The following is a 13,415-nucleotide window of genomic DNA, read 5'->3' as shown; positions in this document are numbered from 1 at the left end:
ATACATAGAAGTATTTTTTTTAGTATTGTGCATATGTGCATAGCACGCATCAAGCATTGAGCCCGTGCACACAGTGCGTCCCACAGCGAACCAGCACTAGCAGCAGCTGGAACCCACCCCTAGTTGAGTAGATGTGACTGGCAAGAGAAGGTCCCTCAGATAACCTGGTCCCAAGCCATGAAGGGCTTCAAAGGTGACAACCAGCACCTGATGATGGGAAGAAGTTGACTGAAGTCTAGAACTCAAATGCTAAAGTAAGACATTAATCAGCTGTAAGGATTAAGCAGGTAATCAAATAAACCACAGTCCCATCTTTTTCTCTGGTCTGTTCTCCAATCTCATCATTCTTCATCTATTTGCAGAGACAGTTCCACTGCAGACTCAGTATATTTATCAATACCCATTCTAGAAGACAACCAAAACTTTCTGCTTATTAACCACATCTATGAGCATCTGCTTCGAACTGTACTAACGTCAGTGACAAAACACATGTTGTGGTATGAGATACAAGATGGGCTTTTTTTTTTCTTATTGGCAAGATACTTCACACATACACAAATGTGTAAGAGATTGTATTGAAACCACAAGGTGGCAATTTAATTTGACTATAAGTCATTTTTGTGAATGAACTATGGCCTTTTCATGGATGCATGTCAGATATTGATGCCTTTGGTTTAAAACAGACATTTATGATCTTCTTATTCTCAATTTAACTTCTAGATGTATGGGAATATACACCTGCTTTGCACCTCATCTAGAGAGACACTAGCTGGATACCCATGCTTCACTACGAAGCCATGTGATCAGGCCAGCCCGCAGGCCAGATGAGTCACACGCTGGCCATGCCCATGTAAGGCAATTGGCAGTTGGAATAGAGTTCCTTTTAGGTGGGGAGGAGGAGGAGAAGAACGTCTAACTCCTTAGCATCGATACGTGTTAATATAATACTGTATAAGAAATACTGATGATCTGATGGTCATTTTGAAAAATCCTTTCTTAGTGAGCACCTAGAAGTCAAGAAGAACATATGTGCCAAATTTCAAGTTTGTAGGGTTTACAGTTCTGGAGATTTCATGATGAGTGAGTGGTATTTGACTTTTTGATAGAGATAGATAGATAGATAGATAGATAGATAGATAGATAGATAGATAGATAGATAGATAGATAGATAGATAGATAGATAGATAGATAGATATAGAAGGAAGAGTCATATATCAATGCTAGTATCCCTGAGGTATGATTCATCCAATATATTTGAGGACAAATGTTTCAAGTTGGCCACCTTGTGGAAATAGCAATAGCACTTAGACTTATATACCACTTTACAGTGCTTTACAGCCTTCTCTAAGCGGTTTACAGTCAGCCTCTTGCCCCCTAACAATCTGGGTCCTCATTTTACCCACCTCAGAAGGATGGACGGCGGAGTCAATCTTGAGCCTGGTGAGATTTGAACTGCCAAATTGCAGGGAGCCAGCAGCCAGCAGAAGTAGCTTCCAGTACTGCACTCTAACCACTGTACCACTGTGGCTCATGCCTGCATTACATACAAAAGGAAGCAAATCTGATCTCTGTATTCAAAAAGGCAGATGGATAGCAATAGCCCTTAGATTTATATGCCACTTTACAGTGCTTTACAGCCCTCTCTAAGCAGTTTACAGAGTCAGACTATCCCCCCCCCCTCCAACAACCTGGCTCCCCATTTTACAGGCTTTGGAAGGACAGAAGGCTGAGTCAATAGCAATAACACTTAGACTTATATACTGCTTCACAGTGCTTTACAGCCCTCGGTTAGTGGTTTACAGAATCAGCTCTGTGCCCCCAACAATCTGGGTCCTCCTTTTACCAACTTCGGAAGGATGGAAGGCTGAGGCAACCTTGAGCTGGTCATGATCAAACTTCCAAAGATAGAGACTTCAGAGAAGACATTTTGACTAGGAAGAACTTCATCCTGGTGAGAGCTCTTGGATGATAAAAACAGACTACCTTGAAGGTGCTGAGGTCTCTTTGGTGAAAGTAGATAAGCAAAAGTTAGTCAACCTTCTGTCAAAGTCACCACAGATGATCCCTGGCTTAAAACCATTTGTCTAGCAAGCATTTTCAACAGGTCTATTGAAACTTTGAACGGTCACTAAATGAAGCGTTGTAAGTCCAGGACTACCTGTAGAAAGAATTCAGTCTCTCCTGTGGGCCAAATCTGAGGAATATGGAAATAACACCCGGGAGAGGATCTTGATTAAAATAATTCTGCTGAATATTCCAAATTGCACCAGCTTTTTTAAAAAGTGTATTCATTTATTTTTGCCAACCTAACAAAAGCGAAGTTCTCTGTTCTAGGGAATAGAATCAGAAATTAGGAAGGAGGAGATATAAGAAGAGAAAAAGTTACTGTGGGGAGAAGTTTATGATGATATTATGTATTATTGTAACTATCTTGATATATAGTTATGTTATCAATGTTATTGTAATGAATACAACAACAAATATGCGGACTATGAACTTTCACATAAGTGTACTCCTATCACATGCTGTTTGATGGAGGTGAAAAGTATTATAAATAAAAATAAATAAAACACTAAAAAGGTGCGGGTGGGGGGAGAAGCCTGAGCTAATTGCCCGTCATGCATTTCTGGTTGTTTTCTGCCCTACATGGCATCCCAAGTCTGTGTGTGTGTTTGTGTGTAGGGGGCGGGTTTGAGGGCAGTGGTGAAATTTAATTTTTTTTACTAGCTGTTCTGTGGCTTGGTGGGTGTGGTAGAGGAAAGATACGGCAAAATCCTCATTCCCTTCAGGGGAACAATACTGTAACATTCCCTCCCCATTCCAGGAGGAAGGATATTGCAAAATCCCCATTCCCTTCCCACTCCAGGGGGAAGGATATTGCAAAATCCCCATTCTCTTCCCATTCCAGGGGGAAGGATATTGCAAAATTCCCATCCCCTCCCCATTCCAGGAGGAAGGATATTGCAAAATTTCCATTCCCTTCCCATTCCAGAGGGAAGGTTATTGCAAAATCCCCATTCCCTTCCCACTCCAGGGGGAAGGATACTGCAAAATCCTCATCCCCTCCCCATTCCAGGAGGAAGGATATTGCAAAATCCCCATTCCCTTCCCACTCCAGGGGGAAGGATATTGCAAAATCCCCATTCTCTTCCCATTCCAGGGGGAAGGATATTGCAAAATTCCCATCCCCTCCCCATTCCAGGAGGAAGGATATTGCAAAATTTCCATTCCCTTCCCATTCCAGAGGGAAGGTTATTGCAAAATCCCCATTCCCTTCCCACTCCAGGGGGAAGGATACTGCAAAATCCTCATCCCCTCCCCATTCCAGGAGGAAGGATATTGCAAAATTTCCATTACCTTCCCACTCCAGAGGAAGGATACTGCAAAAACCCCATTCCCATCCCACTCTGGGACCACACAGAGATGGTATTTGCCGGTTCTCCCAACTACTCAAAATTTCCACTACCAGTTCTCCAGAACTGGGTAGAACCTGCTGAATTTCACCCCTGATTGAGGGGTTATTTGGAATATATGAATGGTTAGGGAGGAAGCAATGTCTTTGCCTACTTGCTGCTTGTTTTCCTTCCAATTTTCTTCTTTCACAGAAAAAAACCTTGTTTTTAGCAGTCTTGTGTATGCTATCATTTGTTTTTTGCTCAAATATAAGGATTGTTAATAAAAGTGTTGCTCCCCCACTTCAAAAAAAGAAAAGAAAAGCGAAGGCCAGACAAGCTGAGCTTGTCATCCGAAAGCTTATTGTGACCTTATAGCAGTTTTAGATTTAAAGCTTGTCTGTGGACACCAGGATTCCATTATTGAAGCGTTGCAAGATTTCTTCTTGTTCTCCTGTGGTGGGGTGGTCCTTTCCCCTCCTCCCACCCTCCCGACAATTCAACATGAGTCACTCACCAAAAACTCCATTCATAAAGAGAGTTGGGGGGGGGGGCTGATGTGGCAGAGAAGCTGCAGTTTAGCCAGCTTTTGAGCGTTGAGCCGAGGGGGAACACCCAAGGTGTCTGATAAAGACAAACCCACAGTATCACATGCCCAGTCAAGTTATGTATTTATACTAATTTATGAACTTAAAGAGCTGTCATTCTGAGTCACTATTAATCTGTCTGGTCTAGTCGCTAACCATAAACGGAATAATAACCCATGCCCGGATCTGAGGAGCAGCCCTCAGGATGAGCAGTTCCCATGTCAAAATACTCAGAGATGAATAATTAACTCAATGTTGGGTCTCCAAACACGTCTACCCAAGAATGAAGTTGTTGTTCTTAGTGTCTAGAACGCATTGTAGGTGTGAGCGATGACATGTGTTAAGGTTGTTTTGCAACTAGAAAGAGTGCAGAGAGGGCAATCAAGATGATAAGGGGTCTAGAGGCCTAAACTGTACGATAAATAGTTACGGGAATTAAGTATGTCTACTAGTCTAATGAAGAGAAGGACTTGGGGGGAAGGCTCACATGATAGCAGTCTCCTAGTACTTGAGGGGCTGTCATGGGGAAGAAGGGGTCAACTTATTTTCCAATGCACCTGAGGGCAGGACAAGAAGTAAGGGGTGGAAGATGAATAGAATAGAATAGAATAGAGCAGAGCAGAGCAGAATTCTTTATTGGCCAAGTGTGTTTGGAACACAAGGAATTTGTCTTTGGTGCAGATGCTCTCAGTGTACATAAAAGGAAAAAAAATACATTCATCAAGAATCATAAGATGCAACTCTTAATGATAGTCATAGGGTATACATAAGCAATCAGGAAACAATCATATCAATATAAATCGCAAGGATACAACAACAAAGTTACAGTCCTGCAGTCATAAGTGGGAGGAGATGGGTGATAGGAACGATGAGAAGACTAATAGTAATAGTAATGCAGAATGGTTAGTGAATGGTTTGACAGTGGTGAGGGAATTATTTGTTTAGCAGAGTGGTGGCCTTCAGGGAAAAACTGTTCTTGTGTTTAGTTTTCTTGGTGTGCATTGCTAAGGTTATTTTGCAACTAGAAAGAGTGCAGGAAGAGCAACTAAGATGATAAAAAGACAAGATACATTCATCACGAATCATAAGGTGCAACACTTAATGATAGTCATAGGGTACAAATAAGCAATCAGGAAACAATCAATATCAATATAAATTGATACAAGCAACAAAGTTACAGTTCTGCAGTCATAAGTGGGAAGAGATGGGTGATAGGAACGATGAGAAGACTAATAGTAATGCAACCTTAGTGAATGGTTTGACAGTGGTGAGGGAATTATTTGCTTAGCAGAGTGATGGCATTCAGGGAAAAACTGTTCTTGTGTCTAGTTTTCTTGGTGTGCAGTGCTAAGGTTATTTTGCAACTAGAAAGAGTGCAGGAAGAGCAACTAAGATGATAAAAAGACAAGATACATTCATCACGAATTATAAGGTGCAACACTTAATAGGGTACAAATAAGCAATCAGAAAACAATCAATATAAATATAAATGAAGACAAGGATTTGGAGGGAGGTTCATATGATAGCAGTCTTCCAGTACTTGAGGAGCTGTCAGGGGGAAGAAAGGGTCAACTTATTGTCCAAAGCACCTGAGGGCAGGACAAGAAGAAAGGGGTAGAAGACCATTAAAAAGAGATCCAACCTAGAATTTAGAAGAAATTTCCTGACAGTGAGAATGATAAACAGTGGAAAGGCTTGCCTCCAGAAGTTGTGGGTGCTCCATCACTGGAGGTTTTCGAGAAGTGATCGGACAGTCGTAGCTCTGAAATGAAACAGGGTCTCCTGCTCAAGCAGGGGATTGGACTAGAGGACTTCCAAGGTCTCTTCCAACCCTATGATTCTATGTTGTATGCAACCTTAGCCCGGGTCTGTATTTGTTGTTCACAGCCCATCTAGATCTTTGTTTGAAGTTCAATCCCACCATGTTGCTCTAGGAAGCTGTTATCAAACAAAACAAAAAAAAGGAAAAATCCTAGGAAAACACAATTTGCTTGTTCTGATGGGCCCCAACCCAGCCATTCACAGGGATAAGATGTCCTTCTGTGTGCATAAACAGCTATTGTGTCTATTGTCAGTAGTAGAGAGTAGTACATCAACGGGACCTCAAGCAAATGTTACTATTCTTGGTTAATAATAAACAGTTTTTTATATTGTGTGCAGGATTCAGTCCTTCTATAAGAACAAAGCAGCAAGGGTCTTAGATATTTTTTAAAAAAATTAGAAACCAAATATCCTAAAGCCGTGATGGCGAACCTATGGCACGCATGCCCAAAGTGGCACATGAAGCCATGTCACTCGGCATGCGCAGCCTTGCCTGTTTATCTTCTGGATTTCTGGTGCACATGTGCACATGATGATCAGCTGTCCTTCATGCACATGGCAGTGCCGAAAACCGGTGTGCACATGTGTGCTGGCCAGCTCATTGTCGGGTGCTCATGCCCGTCAGAACTGGCAAGTTTGGCTTTTCTGGGATGTGATCCTTTTGCACGTGAGGCAGTGCCAAAAACCGCCCTGTGCATATGCATGGGCCTGCTGATCATTGGGCACGCATGTGCACTACAACCTGGAAGTTTGACTTTTCCTAAGTGCGGCCCCAACATGCGTGCGTGCATGCGTGCGACGTTTCCGTGCAACACTCGGTGTCAAAAAGGTTTGCCATCGCTGTCCTAAAGGATTATAAAACAAAATATTCACAAAAGCCAGCTTTTCTGATAACATTAACAGAAGAACCAGTTATGGGATTATGAAGCAAATTTGGAATGAATTCCTCTCCAGGAAGTTCTAGGAGATAAAATTAAATCTGTTGGATTCTGGGAAACATTTGAGAGAGGATGCAAACCTGCTTTCCAGCCGAATTATTAAGGTCACCTGAGATGGGAACAAATTTATTCATTTTCTGCACTGTAGGTGAATAAATAGCTAGAAATGTCTCAGAATATAACTACCAAAAATGATTTTACATATCCTAAGAAATCCATTTATGAGTCACTCAGATTCCATTGGTATTTGCAATTTCCTTCACAAAAGCGAAGTTGATGTGCCCTTTCGAATAAATTTGAAAAATAAATTAGATTCTGACTTCCAAACTGACCCGGACAAAATATTTTAGTGGTTGTGTTAAAGAGCATCAGAACATCAGCAAATTCAGCTCCAAATCTTTCTGAAAGCAATTTAGGGATGTCTCATTCAAGAATACACAGGGACGCAGTGGCTAAGATACTGAGCTTGTCGATCAGAAAAGTCGGCAGTTCGGAGGTTCGAATCCCTACCACCACGCGATGGAGTGAGCTCCCGTTATTTTCCCAGCTTCTGTCAACCTAGCAGTTCAAAAGCATATTAAAATGAAATTAGAAAAACAGGGACCACCTTTGATGGGAAGGTAATAGCGTTCCATGCATCTTTAGCGTTTAGCTATGCCGGCCACATGACCTCAGAGTTGTCTTTGAACAACGCTGGCTCTTCGGCCTTCAAACAGAGATGAGCACCACCTCCTAGAGTCGAGAAGGACTAGCACATATGTGCAAGGGGAACCTTTACCTTTGCCATTCAGGAATATCTTGAAACATTTGGGATGGCAAATATTTAAATTAGTTTAAAGGTACCACCTTTAAACTAATATTCCAGGTGAATTTTCAAGAGTTCTTTTCCAGACACACAAAGCACTGTCTATCGTAGTGCAGATGTTGGTTTAGCCACAACTCCCAAACTGGCTATTAAGCTCATATAGCTTTTTAAAATAGGAATACTCATGATATGATCAGATGGAACTTCCTACTGACAATGCGATTGAAAACTAATGTGAATAAGGAAATAAGCTCACACTAAAATAAAGGTGTTTCTAGACAGAGTTTATTTGCTGACATCAGCATTTTGTTTCATTGCTGGAATTTTACAGCCAGTCCAGGCATTTTCCACATGTCTTCTTTCTTTTCCTAGGCTTGCTTCCATCTTTCCTTTCCTTTCTTTTCATCTCCTTTCTTTTCTTTTCCTCTCCTCTCCTCCCCTCCCCTCCTTTCTCCTTTCCCTTTTCCATTCCATTTCTTTCCTTTCTCTTTTCCTTTCTTCATCCCCTTCATCTTTTCTTCTTCTCTCTTTTTCCTTCCTTTTTCCTCTTCTCCTTTTCTTTCTTTTTCACCTTCCCTTCCCACAACAAATCTGCTAAGTTGCACAATATCTTTTTGACTGGCATTTCTGATGAATAAAAAAACATTCAAGAGTGTTTTTCCCTGGGTGTCCTCGGTCTTTTTATACACAATGTGTTTGGTATTTCCATTGCTATTTTCACACCACTCCTTAATGACTTCGAAAGGTGTGTTATATTCATAGCCCGTCTTTTCTTTCCTGAAACTTAAGCCTGGTGACAGAACTACCAAGGTGGTCTCCTACTCCTGCTCGGAGCAAATCAAAAGTAAGGTGGCTGGATTCTTTGTTTGTAAATGGTATGTTCATATTTACGCTGTTTTCCCTGAGGACTTCCAATGTGATATAACCCTTTGACACATCGTAGCCTGGAATTCTTCCAACAACAATATAAGATTTCATGTGCCACAAAGTGACAAAAGACCAGAATTACAGCACCTTTTATACACCAAGGATGCTTGGATAATTTGAAAGTAGCTGCAAATCTCTGGATTCCCAGGGTATCCTCAGAAATTAACCATGTTGGTTTACTTCTACTATCTGCATTGAAACTAAGACAAATGCAGAAGGAACTTGTTTCATTGCATCCTTGTTTAGAGAGGTTAGTGTTCTATTCCTCCATTAGAGGGAGCTCTGTCCTCGCCCTCTATTTCCCATTCCTCTGCTTCGGGTCCTTAAAGGGGAATGCTGGCTCCACGGTTTGGCAGCTCCCATCTCACTAACCCAGATCACAATGAAATTGAGCAACAGGCAAGCAAAAGGGTACATGGGGCTAGCCTGCTCAAGGTTTGTCTTGTGTTCCCCTTCTCTTTTGTGTAGGATGGGAATGAAAGGATTTTTGTTGCTGTAGACTCTTTAGGGATTCAGGGTGGAGGGATGCTTTTTTAATTTGTTATTTTCAGCACATCAAATTTATACAGAGATATCCTTTTTGCCTTTCAGAAGACCATCAAGACCTGACTTTTTAGTAATAAAACAGGACAGGAGGGAAGGGAAGGGAAGGAGGAAGGGAAGGAAAAGGGAAGAGGGGAGGGAACAGAACAGAAGGGAGGGGAGGGGAAGAAGAATGAAGGAAAATTGAAGTGGAGTGGAGTGGAGAGTGGGGGAGAGGAGAAAGGAGAAAGGAGAGAAAAGGAGAATGAAGGTACCATAGTAATGATTAAGGTGCAAGCTTTTGGTTTTCATTGGTTCATTTTATTGCTTTATAGTTGTTTTAATTCACTGGTTGAATGCTGTTATGACTAACCCAGAGTTGATTAAGATGGGTAGCCATATTAATCTTTTCAATAAATAAATCTTTTCAATAAATAAATCAACAAACCAAACGGGATGGAATGTTCTCTAAAATCAGACATCTACAGACTGTAGTTTGGGGATGTCTTCCAATTTACTAGAAGATTTCATTTCGTCTTCAAAGTTTCCTCTAAATGTGATAACTTAGTAAAGATTGAAACACTTCTTGGTTTCCAATCATACATGTTTGGTTATAATTTGGGCCCCTCTTGAATGTGTTCCCATGGGATGTGTCTGTCTTCGCTCTTTAGTTTTTCTTTTCTTTTTTCTGGTTTTCCAAGTTGCCACATTGCTGCATGTGGATCAGGGGTGGGATTCAGCTGGTTCGGACAAACCGGATGCTAATTTTATATCTGGTTCACTGAACTGGTTGTTGCAAGGACTGGCTGGCCCCATCCACCCCTCCCCTCCCAAGAGTCTCCATGTGGCCCGTTTTGTATGCCAGGTAAGTGCAGGGCCTGTACAGAGGCTCTGGGAGCGTGAAAAACAGGCCTCCTGGGAGTTCCAGGAGTCCAGAAAAGAAGCTCAGAGAGGCCATTTTCACCGTCCCGGAGGCTCGAGAAAAGCTTCCGGAGCCTGGGGAGGGTGAAAATGCCCTCACCATTGTGGAGGAGGCTGAGTATGCCATGCTCACCATGGCAATGCCCACCCAGCAACCATGCAGAGAACTGATTGCTAAAACTTTTGAATCCCACCCCGGATGTGGATGTGACACTTTAGAACCAAACTCTTTATTGAAAAAAAATATCTATAAAAAAGAAAGTTTGGTAGCCAAAATAGAGAAAAAACATCTAATATCTTGTGCCTGCATTGAGCTGCTGGCTTATATGAAAATTTTAAGAGGGACTATAATTAAGTTATTCTGTAAACTCTGTAAACAGTACAAAGCCATAAATCACAAGCCAAGATTTCTCTTCCTTCGAAGTCACAAGTGCATATTTCTTCCTTGTCTTCAACCTCTCCTCTAGCTCCTCTGATAGTTTGACACCAAAACATATTAGCTGGTCTTCAAGAAGCAATTTTTAAAGGCTGCAAATATACTTTAGGGAGGCGATAATGTGACAATGTAAGTATTACCTCCCAATCATCCCTCCGTCAGCTTAGAATTTATAAACAAACAAAAGCCATAAGCAACTACAAGACTTTATGGCAAATCTCTGTTTTCCAGACACCGAACATCTTCTGCCGCACTAGACTTGTGTTAGGTGAACACAGTGGTGTAATCCTCTGAAGTCTGCTACCAGTTCGGTGAGTCTGCTACTGAGCATGCATTTTGCGCACACATGCGCGCATGTAGCCATGCCAAGTGACCAAGCAGCTCACTTTGCAGATCAGGCATGATTTTGGGATGAAAACCAAAAATTGAGAAACTTTTCCCTGCCTTCCCAATTTATAAATCTCTCTTTGCTCGAAACAAGAGTTGGGCTGCTGCTGGTTTGGACCAGTTCACCCAAACCGGTTATTCCGATTCTGTGTGATTCAGACTACCAGTTGGCCCCGCCCATTTTCTGGCCATTTTTGGTCATTTTTCGGGCAAAAAATGTCCTGAAAATGCCCCCCAAACAGGCCATTTTTGGTGGTTCTCAGGCCATTTTTTGGCTGTTTTCAGGCTATTTTTCAGTCCAAAAATGGCCCCAAAACAGCCTGAAAATGGCCCCAAAACAGCCTTGAAACGGCCTGGAAAATGGCCTGAAAATGGCCTTAAAGCATCCTGAAAACGGCCAAAAAAGTTGGCTGTGAGAGGAGTTCTCTCTCTCTCTCTCTTGCTCTCTTGCTCTCTCTCTCTCTCACTCTCCCTCTCTCTCTCTCTCTCTCTCTCTCTCACACACACACACACACACACACACACAGAGAGACATGTTGGATCTTTCTTTCCTCCTCCCTCCCGCATGGGAGACCCCTGGATTCCTTCCCTAACCCTCCCTTTCCCATGCAGGTACCACCCACACAAGTGACATAGAGATGGCCATACCACTCAGTCACATGACATCCCCAGCCACGCCCCTCAGCCAGTCATTAGGACAGAGAACTGCTCTGGACTCATGAAGATTTGTTTGGTACAGATTTGTTTCTATATCAAGAAGAATGTTTAAGGTGAGAAGTACTAAAATTAGGAATATAGAAGTATGCTTGAGATTGCTGCTTGTCTGGTTTTAAAAAAAAAGAGATGGATGTTTTAGAATAAACACATTGTGATAAGAAAGCTTGAGTTACTTGAGGCTATCTACAGCTGTGAGCCTGTTATGTCTTCCCCTTCTTCAAGAGAGAAGAAGCAGACTGCAAGAGAAAAAAATGGAAATCTAATTTATTGATATTGACTAAAGTAACAGAATTTTGAAAGCCTGGCAAGCTTTTTGTCTCTTATTCTAAAGAGAGGGAAGGCAGAGCTTATTTGAGTTCCTTTCTCTTCTTTGCTGAAGGTTAAACAATGTTTTGCTAACTGTCAAGTTCCTTCTCCAAGGTCTTTCCTATACATCTCTACAGATAAGTATCAGAACCGCTCAAGATAAAGTCAGGAAAAAAATAGCAGCTGACTTGAGAGAGGAAGAAAATGATGAAAACTAAGAATATAATCTCACCTACAGGAGATATGAGATCTACAGACATGCAAATTAAGCCTTCAGTTCCCTAATCATCTTGGTTGCTCTTCTCCACACTCTTTCTAGAGTCTCAACCTTTTTACATCATGGTGACCAAAACTGGATGCAGTATTCCAAGTGTGGCTTTCCCAAGGCATTATAAAGTGGCATTAACACTTCACGTGATCTTGATTCTATCCCTCTGTTTATGCAGCCTAGAATTGTGTTGGCTTTTTTGGCAGCTGCTGTACACAGCTGGCTCATATTTAAATGGTTGTCCATTAGGACTCCAAGATCCCTCTCACAGTCACCATTATTGAGCAAGGTACCACATATACTGTACCTGTGCATTTGGTTTTTCTTGTCTAAATGTAGAACCTTGCTTTTTTCACCACTAAATTTCATTTTGTTAACGTTCAAGTCTGTCAAGATCCTTCTGTATCTTTAGTCTATCTTCTGGAGTCTTGGCTGTACTTGCTAGCTTGGCCTCTGCAAATTTGGTGAGTTCCCCATCTATCCCCTTGTCCAAGTCATTGATGAAGATGTTGAAGAATACTGGGCCTAAAACAGAGCCTGGAAAACTTCTAATGAAAGACTGTACTCTTGGAGGTATTTCCTAACAATTATTGAACAAGGGCTGTTCTCTGTGGGGTAGTAAGAATGGTTGGTTCAGGCTTTGGAGCATAACCAGAAGCCTTTAGGGTAAATCTTGATATATATTTTTCATTCTTTGTGTCAGAGGAACATCTGATCAAAAGAAGGAACTATAGACATCAGGTTATAAAAAGCAATTTCTGTATTTTGGTCTCCCATGTAATTCCAAGACCTGTTGACCTCTCTTAATGTGGGAGAAGTTATTGAAGTCAGAAGACTCTGAATTGGACCTCCAGATGCTTTGTTTGCTTGCCTGTCAATCATTTATTAAGTTCATCCATTAGTCACCTCTCCTTAAGTAACTATACCATTTATGGACCTGGACATTTGGCAAGGAGAAAGAGAACAGTTACATTTACATATAACATAGACTCACAGTTCTCTATTGATTTTTGTCAACAGTTGCAGCAAAGTAGATCAGCAAATTAAATCCAGTTTTGGTCACCACATTAAAAAAAAGATGTTGAGACATTGGAAAAAGTGCAAGAAGAGCAACTAAGCTGGTTAAAGGCCTGGAAACTAAAACTTATGAAGAATGTTGTAGGAATTGAGTGTAGCCAGTTTAGAGAAAAGAAGGATTAGGGAGGACATGATAGCAGTATTCAAATATTTGAGTGGCCGCCCCAAAGAAGTGGGGGTCAATTTGTTCTCCAAATCACCATAAGGTAGGGCAAGAAGCAACGGATGGAAACTCACCAAAGAGAAAAAGGATTAAGGAGAAACTTCCTAACAATGAAAACAATTAACCAGTGGAACCCAGCTTCCCGTCA

This window comes from Thamnophis sirtalis, unplaced genomic scaffold, assembly GCF_051295495.1.
Source record: "Thamnophis sirtalis isolate CommonGarterSnake01/CBP01778 unplaced genomic scaffold, rThaSir2_p1.2 scaffold_15, whole genome shotgun sequence".
In the NCBI taxonomy this organism is placed as follows: domain Eukaryota; kingdom Metazoa; phylum Chordata; class Lepidosauria; order Squamata; family Natricidae; genus Thamnophis; species Thamnophis sirtalis.
This window is presented reverse-complemented; position numbering follows the sequence as displayed.